A 12,361-nucleotide genomic window follows, 5' to 3' on the forward strand; every position below is an offset into this window, starting at 1 on the left:
CTGCTTGAGAGTAATCTGTAGGATGTAAGTAAAATAAAATGACCTGTATAGTTGCCAGGTTTAACTGTGATAAGGCACACAAGGCCTTAACACAGAAGTGGCCACAAAGCAAGCACTCAAACGATGCTAGCCCACGATGCTGGACCATGTTTCCCCAGAAACCCAGTAATGATCTGGAACCTCAGAGAAGGGTCTGAAACCTCCATATCTCAGAGTCTTTCTTCTATCCTTGCTCCCTCTCTTTCAAAATAATTAGTGAAAAGGCAATAAACATTTATGATTTAAAATATGTAATTGTACAAAAGGGTGAGAAGTATTTTGCCTCCCCCAGGAGCTCTCCAGTCCTCCTGTTCTGTTCATCAGAGATACGCACTAGTTCCGATTTCTTATCTATGCCTCTAGAGATATTTGTTGTAGATAAAACCGCAATTGTGTGTATGTGTGTGTGTATCCATCTCTTTTTAAAGAGTATTAATGATAGCATGCAATATATACTGTTTTATAATCTTCTTTTTAATATACGTAATTGTGCAAACTGATTTTTTTCACCTAAGATGATATCTTGGGGATAGTTTCATATTAATGCATATAAACCTGCGTTATCCTTTTTCTTTTCTTTTAAGTAGGCTCCAACACAGGGCTTGAACTCATGACCCTGACATCAAGACCTGAGCTGAGATCAAGAGGCAGACACTTAGCCTGCTGAGTCACCCAGGCACCCCTCTTTTTCATGAGTCTGTATCGCCCCATTTCAGTTATGTAGCATAAATACTTAACCAGTCCCTGTAAATAGATGTTTCCTTTTGTTCCCCTTTTGCCATATAGGCATTCAAGCAACAAGTCAAACAGATCTATCAGATAAATTCATTCGGGTGAAATTGCTGGATTAAAGATTATGTCCAGTTTCCATTTTGACAAGAACTGCCAAACTCCCTAGGAATTACTAAGAGGCTGGACAGTAGCAGGGTTCTGCTGCCAGCTGCTTAGGGTCAGTTTCTGGCTTAGCCACTTAACTAGTTGTGTAACCTGGGGTAAATTCCTCAATAACCCTATGCCTTATTTTCCTCATCCATAAAATGGTGACAAGAGCAGTGTTTCTCTCACAGTGTTTTTATAAAGGCTAAATGAGAGACTAAACTCCTAACACAAAGCGAGTCCTGGGTAACTCTGACACAAAATAGAAAATACAAAGTCAGAACCAGACAAGTAGAATTCTTGAGATAATAGGGGCACGTGGGTGGCTCAGTCGGTTGGGCGACTAACTCTTGATCTCAGCTCAGGTGTTCATCTCACAGTTGTGAGTTCAAGCCCTGCGTTGGGTTCCATGTTGGGCATGGAGCCTACTTAAAAAAAAAAAAAAATCCTTAGGACAATGGTGGGTGACCTGGATTATCCCACCTTGGTTGGGCCTCTCTGATTCCATGTAACACTAATAGTTTTCAATGACCCCTTTTTTGGGCTACACATTGTAGGCTGCACTGATGGGGCTTGTGTTACAGGGCATGGTATGTCTAAGGGGTCTGGTAATCTCACTAGGAGTAAGGTGACTTCCCTGAGGGTCAGGCTGATGTCTTCGCTTTTCCACAATAACTAATATGGCCTAAGAGTGGGAGTTCCAAAGGAGTCGCTAGAGGAGTGATGTGCCAAGAGTGAGATTTAATGCTGAAGATGTATGAGAGGCTTGCATGGGGAAGCTGGCACTGAGATAAGTAACTTGACCAGGATTACACAAAAGGAAATGTTGGAGGTAGAATTAGTGTAAGAGAAAGCATTCTCTTTCCATTGTGGGAAACAGCCTCCAGCTCTCTCTTTTACTACAGGAATGGCATTGGCCATGTAAAGAAATGATGGTGGTGATAATGAGGATGACTATGACAACAGCAGCTAACTAACATCAATTGAATACTGTGGACCAGGTGTTTTGCTAAGCATTTTATATGGATTATTTTACTTAATATTCCTTGTGAATTTCATTTTTACTTAATGATCCTTGTGAATCTCACATTCTTTGTTTCCTAGTACCCTTTCCTCATCAATCCCTGCAGGGCCCCTCTTTTTGTCTGTCTGTCTATCTATCTATCTATCTATCTATCTATCTATCTATCTATCTATCTATCTATCATCTCATTTTATTTATACCTCCTCCCATTCTCCTCCCTCTGCCTAGAAGCAACCATTCTATTGTACTTAATTTTTAAAAAAAATTTAAAAAGATTTATTTATTTGAGAGAGAGAGAGTGCATGAGTGGGGGGTAGGGACAGAAAGAGGGAGAAGCAGGCTCCCCGCTGAAAAGGGAGCCCAACACGGGGCTCGATCCCAGTACCCTGAGATCATGACCTGAGTGGAAGGCAGACGCTTAACCAACTGAGCCACCCAGGTGCCCCCTACTGTAGTGGTGCCCCCTACTGTACTCAATTTAATGTGTATCTTGTTTGTGTGAGTTGTTGCAACACAGGTTGTGTTGTTATGTTGTGTGTGGTTCATCCACTTTTCCGCAGGTAGCAAGGCCTGCATCACCATTATGCAAGACTGCTGCTGTTACAGGTTGCTCCAAAATGCTTGAACTACTATAGTAGAAAAGTTAACTCACATACTGCTCTCTCTCTCTGTTGATGTGCAAGGACCCAGCAAGACAGTCTGAGAACATGAAAATCACATAGTCTTGGTTCCATTTCCAACTAACAGGCTTGGGTTGGTTTAGTTACAATAGCTCTTGAAAGGTCAGCAAGATGAAAGGATAAGCTAGAGACCAATGGAAGTCCAAGGGTTGGTTAGAAGCATGACCCCTTTCCCCCCATCAGTTCTTCTAACACCAGGTCACCTCAAATAACAACAAACCATGTAGATATGATGGGTTTGCCATAAAACGGTTTTAGGACAAGTCTCTTAGCCTCCCACTCCCAACCAGAGTAGCATCCCAAGCCTCAGCATGGGACCAGGTCCAGGTACACTGGAGCTTTAGTAAAGCCCCTAACTCACATATCCAAGTCAATTCCTGATGGTTAAAAAAAAAATGATGTTCTAAAGCTAGAGGTATAATTAAATCTGTATAAACCAATATAATCATCCCAAAGTCAGATCCATTTGAGGCCAAAAGCCCTTCTACCATCCCCTAATGTTCAAACATTCTACATGCACTGCTGCCACACTGACCAGCCCCCATTCTTCCCCTTCTCCCCCTACTTCACACTATTCTTCTTTCCTTGGTTGAACTGTGTCCCCCCCAAATAGATATGTTGAAGTCCTAACCCTAGTCCCTCAGCATGTGACTTTATTCATAAATAGGGTAATTGCAAATGTAATCAGTTAAGATGAGGTCATACTGGAGTAGGGTAGGCCTTTAATCCAACATGACTGGTGTCCTTAGAAGAAAGCCATGTGAAGACACAGAGACATACGGGAAGGTGGAGGCAGAGATTGGAGTGATGAACTCACTGAGTTTCTCCTTTCAGACCTGCTAGGTCCTTACTCTCACTCTCCCAAGCCAGACACCCCTCTCTTTGTCTCGTCTTCCGCATGTAATACGGCTCAAATTTTCTAAATTCTAACCACTCCAGTATCTCAGACCTCCTCTCTCGCTCAGTTCCCAACCGACCTCGCCTTCACTACTAACACTATATGGATTAGTACATTAGCACTCAGCAAATGTCAACTATGGCTACACACCCACCTCTCTTCCTTCCAATGTGCATCATGCATGGTTGCCAATTCAGTTGTGAATGCACAGTTGTGAACATGCCACTTTTCTGCTCAAAAACCTTCAGTGGCTTCCTGTGGCCCAAAGTATAAGGTCCAAAATCCATTGCCTGATATATGCCCTGCACATAACTCCAACCTATTTTTAGAGCTAAATTTTTTCACCACTCATTTTCCCTCCATGTGCCCTCATACAGCTAAACTGAACTACTATTTCTGTTACAAACTCTCGGCTTTCCTACCTACTTTCCCCACCACCTTTGTTTGTAGTCTGTCTTCTGGGAGTACCCTCCTTTCTCCCATCTCTTCATTTGTGAATACTACTTATTCTTCAAACCTCAGTTACAATGCCACTTTCATAAAGTCATCAATGAATGCTTTGCTCTGCTTTGCCCCCCTAAAAAGTTATTGCTCCAGTCTCTGAGTTTTTGTAGCTCTTTATCTAGACCTCTGGACACCTAACATTTCCTTTTGTATTAAAGTTATTTGTATTAACAATAGACATCTTTTGTTAAAATCTTAATGCATTATTTTATTTAATTCTCTAATGACTCTATGAGGTAACTACTATTATCCCCATTTTGCAGGTTAGGAAAACTGAGGCCGGAGGGATTAAATAATTTATTCAAGAATGCATACGTGGTGAAGCCAAGGTTCAAATGAATAGAGCCCCAGAGCCCACACTCCTCACCACTACTACACAAGACTATCGTGGTTTGCTAGACAAGGAGCTTCTGGATGGCAAAAATCCTTCGATGCTCCATCTTTGCATCTCCCAAAGTACCTAATGCCATTCACTGCACTTTAAAAAAGCTCAGTGAAAAGAGGCACAGACTTGGTCAAATGTTCCCTTTCTCTCATCAGGAGGTGGGTAAATTAATGACTATTATATGGTGTTTGATGTAAATACTATAGTTCCGTTCTGAGCCCCCTCCCTGTTTCTTTTTGCCCCTTTTCTGTGCTCAGCTTGTGGAGAAGGCAGTATCCCTCGGAAAAGTAGAAGGGACCTGTTTCCACTCTGAGAAGACCTTAGAGGAGTTCTACTGGGGACGAGAGACGTCCTGAGCAGTTCTCAGGCAGCAGCCCTCTCTAGCTGGCAAATGCTCTACAGTTTGCAACCTCAGGCAATTCCAGAGAATGAACCTTTTGAAATGAAATAAACAGAGAGGAATAGAACCTTTTATTATCTCCAGATGGGACTGTACACCTTAGAAACTAGAAATAATTCTGTAATCCCTGGATCACAATTCTGTTATCTCCCAAAAGGAAAGAAAGTTCCTTTCACTGAGAACTGGTAAATTATGTTAATTAAAAAGCCAACGTCGATTAAATTCTGCAGATTGAATCCCCATTCCCCCCATCCAGATTTTTCTGGTTTGCTTTTTATTTAACTTTGCATTGCTCTCCCCGCTTTTAAATAAGATATTAGGTTGAGTTGGAACACACACACACACACACACACACACACACACACACACACACTTGTAAAACTGTTGTTTCTGAGCTGTTGTTTCAAGACTTAGAAGTTATTTTTAAAATGAGGATGAAATCTGGCAGTGAAATGTCCTTTAGGGTATTATTGGAAAAGGAAACATGAAAAACGTATCTGTAGTATTTTATCTTATACTGTTAGTGGTGGCCAGCTGGGCAGCCTACACATAGAAGGTGTCCAATAAAAATTTACTGAATGAATTCCATACTTAATAATTTTGGGCTATAACAGTATAAAATATAACTTTAAAATTGATGGTGCCACCTATTGGTGAAGATATAAAATTTAAAATGATAACTTATGTAATAAATTAATGTTTCTCAATCATTTGTTTCTTATTCCCTCAGAGATTCTAAGAGATATTGAAGAGTTGGAAGGAATAGCTTGCTTGATCCGTGCAGACAAGAGGCACTAATGTTTTCAATTGGTTTGCTCTCTACTGGGCACCTATTGAAAGCTCAATATTTTGGAAGATGCCAGAGAAGTAAAGACATGGCCCTTGACTTCAAAGAGCATCTCATCTACTTGGAAGGAGAAGACCTAGCTCCTGAGAACAATGAACAGATACAATAAAACAATAAATACCCTGACTTTAAAATGTACAGTGTTCACTCCATATACATGGTTATGTCTTATATATTACATAGTATCCATACCTTTTAGACAGTACAGAAACAAGTCTGTTTTGCTTACCACTTACCCCAGGCCTAGCCCACCGCTATCCCTGGCACTTAATAGGCAATGATAAACACTCCTGAATAATTGAATAATTCAGGTCTCATGGTTAAATACATGTAGACATGTAGGTTATAGAATATTTTAAACCCAGACTGGCAAACAGATCAGAAAATACATGTGAACACAGGAAGTCCTATGGAAGAAGTGGGGTTTGAGTTGTGTTCTGAAGAATTCCTCAAGGAATTTATAACCCAATACAGATGAAGCCATCAGCTCAGGCAGCCCTCTTGCTGTCATGGATTTGGGTCTGAACTGAGATTTCGGTAGTTTGTTTTGCCAACCCATTCTTTTTCCTCAGCCAATGACTTGGTTTTTGCTCAATATTGGCTAAGTCCAAAAGCAAAGAAGAGGGCAGATGGTGGGAAGTTGCAAGACTGTAAACACATGTTTTACTCCTGAAATCTTATGGGCAGGAGTAGTTCCTGCAGTATGCAGGTAGCCTCGTTAGGTTCCTCCAACCTAACTCTGTGGTCCAAAGTATTCCTATAATATTTGACAATAAGTATCAAGAGTCTTAAAATGATATTTTTTGATCTTGTACTTTTTCTTCTTAGAAAGTATGCTAAGGAAATAATCAGAAATGTGAACAAATGCTTTCTGGAACAAAGGAAAAATCTGTACTCAATATGGAAACAGTTAAGTAAGCTTTTTGGTTTTTTAGTTAGGAAAATTTTGTTATAGATACAAGACAATTCTCACGTGATCTTAAAAAATATGGCACAAAATTGGGGTGCCTGGGTGGCTCAGTCGGTTAAGCATCTGACTCTTGATTTCAGCTCCGGTCATGATCTCAGGGTCATGAGACTGAGCCTTCCATTGGGCTCCATGCTCAGGGGGGGTCTGCTTGAGACTCTCTCACTCCCTCTCCCTCTGCCCCCCCCACCTCTCTCTCTCTAAGAAGTAAATCTTAAAAAATATGGCACAAAATTTGTATATGTTATCTCTGACTAGAAGGATTACAGGTTGTTTTGTTTTTACTCTATTGTAAAAAAATCTTTGAAACTTAGTGGGTGAAATTTAGCTCATCCATTCTGGTTATTGCTGCTTTCATTATCTTTGGGTAGATCATTTTACAACTTTGTAGAGAAAGAGGTTAGTTAGATAGGAATGAAAATATTTCCTGCTGTAGCTATGTAAATGATTCCATTAATGCAATGGAAATTAATTTTGTCTGGTAGATAATAAAAATTTCTGTAATTGAAATCTATTTGAACTGGTTATAAGATCTTCCTGGTTCCCTCATTAATTAATGAGTTAAATAAAATCTTTGATATGTGCTCATTGTATATTTACATGAGTCACAATTTTACTTTTTTTGAAAGCTATCCTTTAACACTACATATTTTCTATATTCTAGATTTTTTTTACAGTAAACATGTATTGCTAATTTTTAAATAAACTTTTAAGTATAACATGCATGTTATACTTAAGTTTAACATGTATGCATGTTTTAATTTAAGTACGTATTCATGCATACGTCAGTTTACAGCTCAGTGAATTTTCACACAATCTGTATAGCTATGTAACCAATCCTCAGATCAAGGAATAGAACATTCTTACGACCTCAGAAGTTGCTTTCTTGTCTCCCTCCTAGTCACTATTACCTCCCCACCAAATGGTGAACAGTCCTGATTTCTAACATCAGAGATTCATTTTGTCTGACTTAAACTTTATATAAGATTTATTTATTTATTTGAGAGAGAGAGAGAGGGAGAGTGCACACATGCGTGTGCATGAGCAGGGGGAGGTGCAGAGGGGAGGAGAGAGAAAATCCTTAAGCAGACTGCCTGCTGAGCTCAGAGCCTGACTTGGGGCTCAATTCCAGGATCCTGAGATCATGACCTGAGCTGAAATCAAGAGTTGGATGCTCAACCAACTGAGGCATCCAGACGCTCCTGACTTTAACTTTATATAAATGCAGTCATACGGTGTGTACTCATTTGTGCCTGGCTTCCTCTACTCACTATTATGTTTCTGAGATTTATCCATGCTGTTGTATGAAGTTTTAGTTCTTTCATTCTCATTGCTGCGTAGTATTCTATTATGTGAACAGATTACACTTTATTCTACTACTGATGAACATTCAGATTGTTCCTGATTTGGGCTATTATGAATAATGTGCCTGTGCACATTTTTGTACATTTTTTTGGTGAAAATATGAATACATTTCTGCTATCACATGTATTAATTTAAAATCTGAAAAAATAAACAAAAATTACACAGAAAAGTCATTTTTCCTTTTTCCGCTATAGATCATTCTATCAATATGCAATTCCTCCGATAAATAAATTCTTTTAAAATATAAATGTACTCCAGAATTAATACCCATTCATGCCTTATTGTGAATTTCTTTTTTTTTTTTTTAAGATTTTATTTATTTACTTGACAGAGAGACAGCCAGCTAGAGAGGGAACACAAGCAGAGGCAGTGGGAGAGGAAGAAGCAGCCTCCCAGAGGAGGAGCCTGATGTGGGGCTCGATCCCAGAACGCCGGGATCACGCCCTGAGCCGAAGGCAGACGCTTAATGACTGTGCTACCCAGGCGCCCCTATTGTGAATTTCTATAATCTGATGAAGTCAATAGCTAGTTGAGAAGTTTCCCCTGGTGCTGGAGGGTGTAAGGAAATCAGGGTGCGGAAAAAGGAGTGGGAGATTTGGGTGTGATAGAAAGGCAGTAAGTGTAGGAACTTGAGCGGTGGGGCTAGGGAAAAGGAGTCAGGAGAGGGGAGATGTACTGACTTTTCCACTCATTCAAGGTCTTGGCTATTGCCTTCTGAAAAAAAAAATCACTACAGTGATTGTTAATGTGATCTATCTGTTTTAAATAGTTCAGAGTTGGCAAAGGGCTTTCATATCCATTACCTCATTTGATCTTGCTCTCATAAGAAGTTGGGTATTTTCACAACTGTTTTTGTTTTAGATGCTTAAAGCTTAAAATTGGATATCACAGTTGGGTGGGTAGGATTCCAATTCCTTCCACTGAGGCCAGGCTCCATAAGCTAAGCACATTTAGTTCATCCTCTTCAGATCAATTTGTTATCTCCCTATTCAGTCCCCAACTCAGAAAATAGGGAAAGAAGGAGGACTTAAAGTGCAGGAGGAGCAGAAAATATGCCTTTGACATCTCTCTTATCAAATATTGTAGACTCTAAGGGATATGCCAGAGGTCTATCCTATCGGTTATTAAGGGGCAAAAAGAGTGGTACAGACGTGCAGAGTCTACACTTTGGCCTTCCACAAGTGGGCACTGACTGGCCAAAGACAGTGGAGTAAGATGAAGTGGGTGAGTGGAGGGTGGAGATTCAGGATAGGCCCAACCCAGCAGGCTCGGTAGGAATGGGACATGGGAATAGTAGTGAGAATGGCATTGGAGCTGCTGAGCACAGTCTGAGCTGGAAAGAAATTCTAGTATATCTAAGTTTTGGGTGAAATGGTGCAATGGATAGGATGTCCTAGACAAGTTGTAGTGAGTCTGAGGGTGCAGGTGGGTATTAGGTAAGCAGTTTAGCAGCTAGTCTGAGATCTTGGAGGTGATGAACAAAGAGACCCAGGTTGGGGTGTGATCAGGCATCTCAGTGAATCTGAGGAGAGAGACCTTTGTTTCAAGAAGGATTTTTCAGAACTTTTATCTGGACTTGGAGCTGTTTGAGACTCTTTGAATATGGTTCAGCTGTGCTTACTGTAAAGCACCCGCAGCTGTCCTAACATCAGATGACAGGGGAGGTGGCTGTGTTGCAGGCCTCCTGTGAACAGTCAGGCAGAATGGGATTCACATGAAAACCCCTGACAGCTACTCCCCTGTGTCTTTTGCTTCAGTGCCTTGAGAAAGGATTAAGGCTGATCCATGCCAACCCTGTCAATGGGCTCACTCTAACTTGGCAAGCAAATTGTTGTTGACAGCTTCTAGGTGTGCGTTTTCTTAGAGATGGATTCTATGCAAGAAAATCAGATTCTTGTTGCCAAGGTATTAATTTAACAGGTAAACAAGTTGCAAAATGCTAAGGGGGAACATGAAAATGTTTCTAGGCTTTCCACTGGGCTCATCAGGGACTGCTTGTCTGCTATTCCCACACTGAAAAGGCCCAACAACTTCATTGTAGATAGAATGTTTTATCCTTTTCCTAAATATATATTTCAAAGCTTACTGTTATACCATGGGACCCTAGCCCTGTATATCCATAAGGAGCCTCTCATTTAATATGTGAAATAAACAAAGAGTATGTTTTTCATTTTAAATTTATAAAAATAAAGGAGTGCAGGAGATTAAGTAAAGTGTTCTGCATCACATAATAAAGGATTAAAACTGGATCTTTAACTTGTGATTAGGTATCTGTATCCAGGTATCTATCATCCGTAGAGAATATACTGTCTGGGAGTCTCACTTTCTATAGACCTGAACCATTAACCCCACAACCTGGTCAGGCTATCAGTTTAGACAGATTTCATCAGGGCTTGGCCTCCTCAAAGAGCAGGCAGCCCTCAGATGCTGCTTACTCTCTAACTTCTAAAGTATCCAAAGGATTTGGCTATCCCACAGGCCTCTGAGATAAGTACTGGATTTCCCTTCCAGGATTTCAAAGTTGTTCTTTAGGGACAGCCCAACCCTGATTGCTCAATTTTGCAGGCAGAAGCACAGATTAATCATCGGTATGTGAGTTCCTCTTCTATGCTATCTGAAGTTTCTTGGATGACTTTTTTTTTTTTTTAAGATTTTATTTATTTATGTGACAGAGAGACAGCCAGCGAGAGAGGGAACACAGCAGGGGAGTGGGAGAGGAAGAAGCAGGCTCATAGCGGAGGAGCCCGATGTGGGACTCGATCCCGGCACGCCGGGATCACGCCCTGAGCCGAAGGCAGACGCTTTTTAACGTCTGCGCTACCCAGGCGCCCCTCTTGGATGACTTTTTAATTTATAAAATAAAGTAGTAGCCTCTTTAATGTTGCTGCTACAAATGGCCTTTTCTATGTATAATTCAAATTCCCAAAAAACAATTTTCCTACAGATGAATATAAATATGAGTTTCTATTTTTAAAGATTTATTTATTTATTTATTTGAGAGGGAGAAGGGTGGGGAGGGGAAGAGGGAGAGGAAGGGAGAGGATTCACAAGCAGACTCCCTACTGAGTGTGGAGCCAGATGTGGGGTGGATCCCATCATCCTGAGATCATGACCTGAGCCAAAACCAACAGTTGGCTGCTCAACTGACTGAGCCACCCAGTTGCCCCTATAAATCTGAGTTTCTTAAAATTTCATGAAGCACTTTATATAAAGAAAAAGACAAACAGTTGAAGGGCTAGTTATACACACCATTAACACAGATGGGGAATGGGTGAGTTTTGTAAGGCATAAAATTGGGATGCTATAGTATCTTATTACTTAAAAAGTGTTCCATTTGGGGTGGCAGGAGGAAAGGAGATAGCTCTTGGAGTTGAGTCATGAAACCTGTCGCCTTTGGAAAAGAGGAGCGACCAGGTGTCCACTGGCCAGGTGAAGGTGGAATGAGAGCTGCCCATACTGTTAACAAATTTTTTTTTTAGTACAGTCTTCTTATTAAAAAGGAAGACCGTCTCATATTTCAAATAGAAAATATGACAAAAGAGAGAGGGGGAGAAAATAAAATAAAAAACACCTCACTACGCCGCTGATTACTAATTTCTACAGTGGCTTTCCATTGTTTTGGGAATTCACTTCTACATTCAGGGAGGAATGATAATTATGCTTGAAAATATCCTAAGTCACTCAGTTTGGGAACAGAACGCTGCTTTCTTGGTTGAGCAGCTAATGCGGTATTTATAAGCCATGTTATTTAAATGTAAAGAAACAAAAATAAAAGTTTCTGTTACCGCTAGAATCACACTCAGCATGACTAGATACTCAGAGCATGAAAAGCACATGGGACCAGAAATGGTTCAAATTCACATTCCCTCCTTCATATTTACTTTGGGTTAAGTTCAAGCTAATTGAAATGAAGGTAAGGCAGAAACCATACCATTTAATATGTTCTCACTTGCTCTTCCCCTCCTCCTTTCTTTCTCCACTTTCCCTCTTCCTATATTCTTTCTCTTTTGCTGCCTACTCTTACTAAGTTTAAGTGAATCCTAGTGAAGATAATGCTAAACGTGATGCTACTGTGTTAACAATACATTTGTGTCTATCCTTCAGTAACTTTTAAAGTTACAAAAATACATACATATTAATGAAAAAATTCAAATAGTACAGAAAGTATGAAATAAAAAGTAAAAATCTTTTTCCATCCTCTTGTCTCATTCCTTGGCATTCTTTCTACTTTGAGAGAAGGAGCAAGACCCAGTGTTGGGTTGGGAGTGAAGCCAGGGGGAGTTCCTTTCTGCACTTTTATAAACTATGTTCTTTGTGAATGTTGTGGGTTTCTTTTTAATTACAATTATTTTTTAAAGATTTTATTTATTTTAGAG

The 12,361-nt window shown here is 40.2% G+C and overlaps 1 protein-coding gene across 2 annotated transcripts in view; it reads right to left on the reverse strand.

Annotated features, from left to right (window-relative positions):
* The window catches only part of NFE2L2 (NFE2 like bZIP transcription factor 2), a 141,829-nt gene that overhangs the window by 60,619 nt on the left and 68,849 nt on the right, over positions 1–12,361 (reverse strand). The window lies entirely within an intron of this gene.

This window comes from Ursus americanus, chromosome 1 (assembly GCF_024610735.1).
Source record: "Ursus americanus isolate L20-20 chromosome 1, mUrsAme1.1.p, whole genome shotgun sequence".
NCBI lineage: Eukaryota > Metazoa > Chordata > Mammalia > Carnivora > Ursidae > Ursus > Ursus americanus.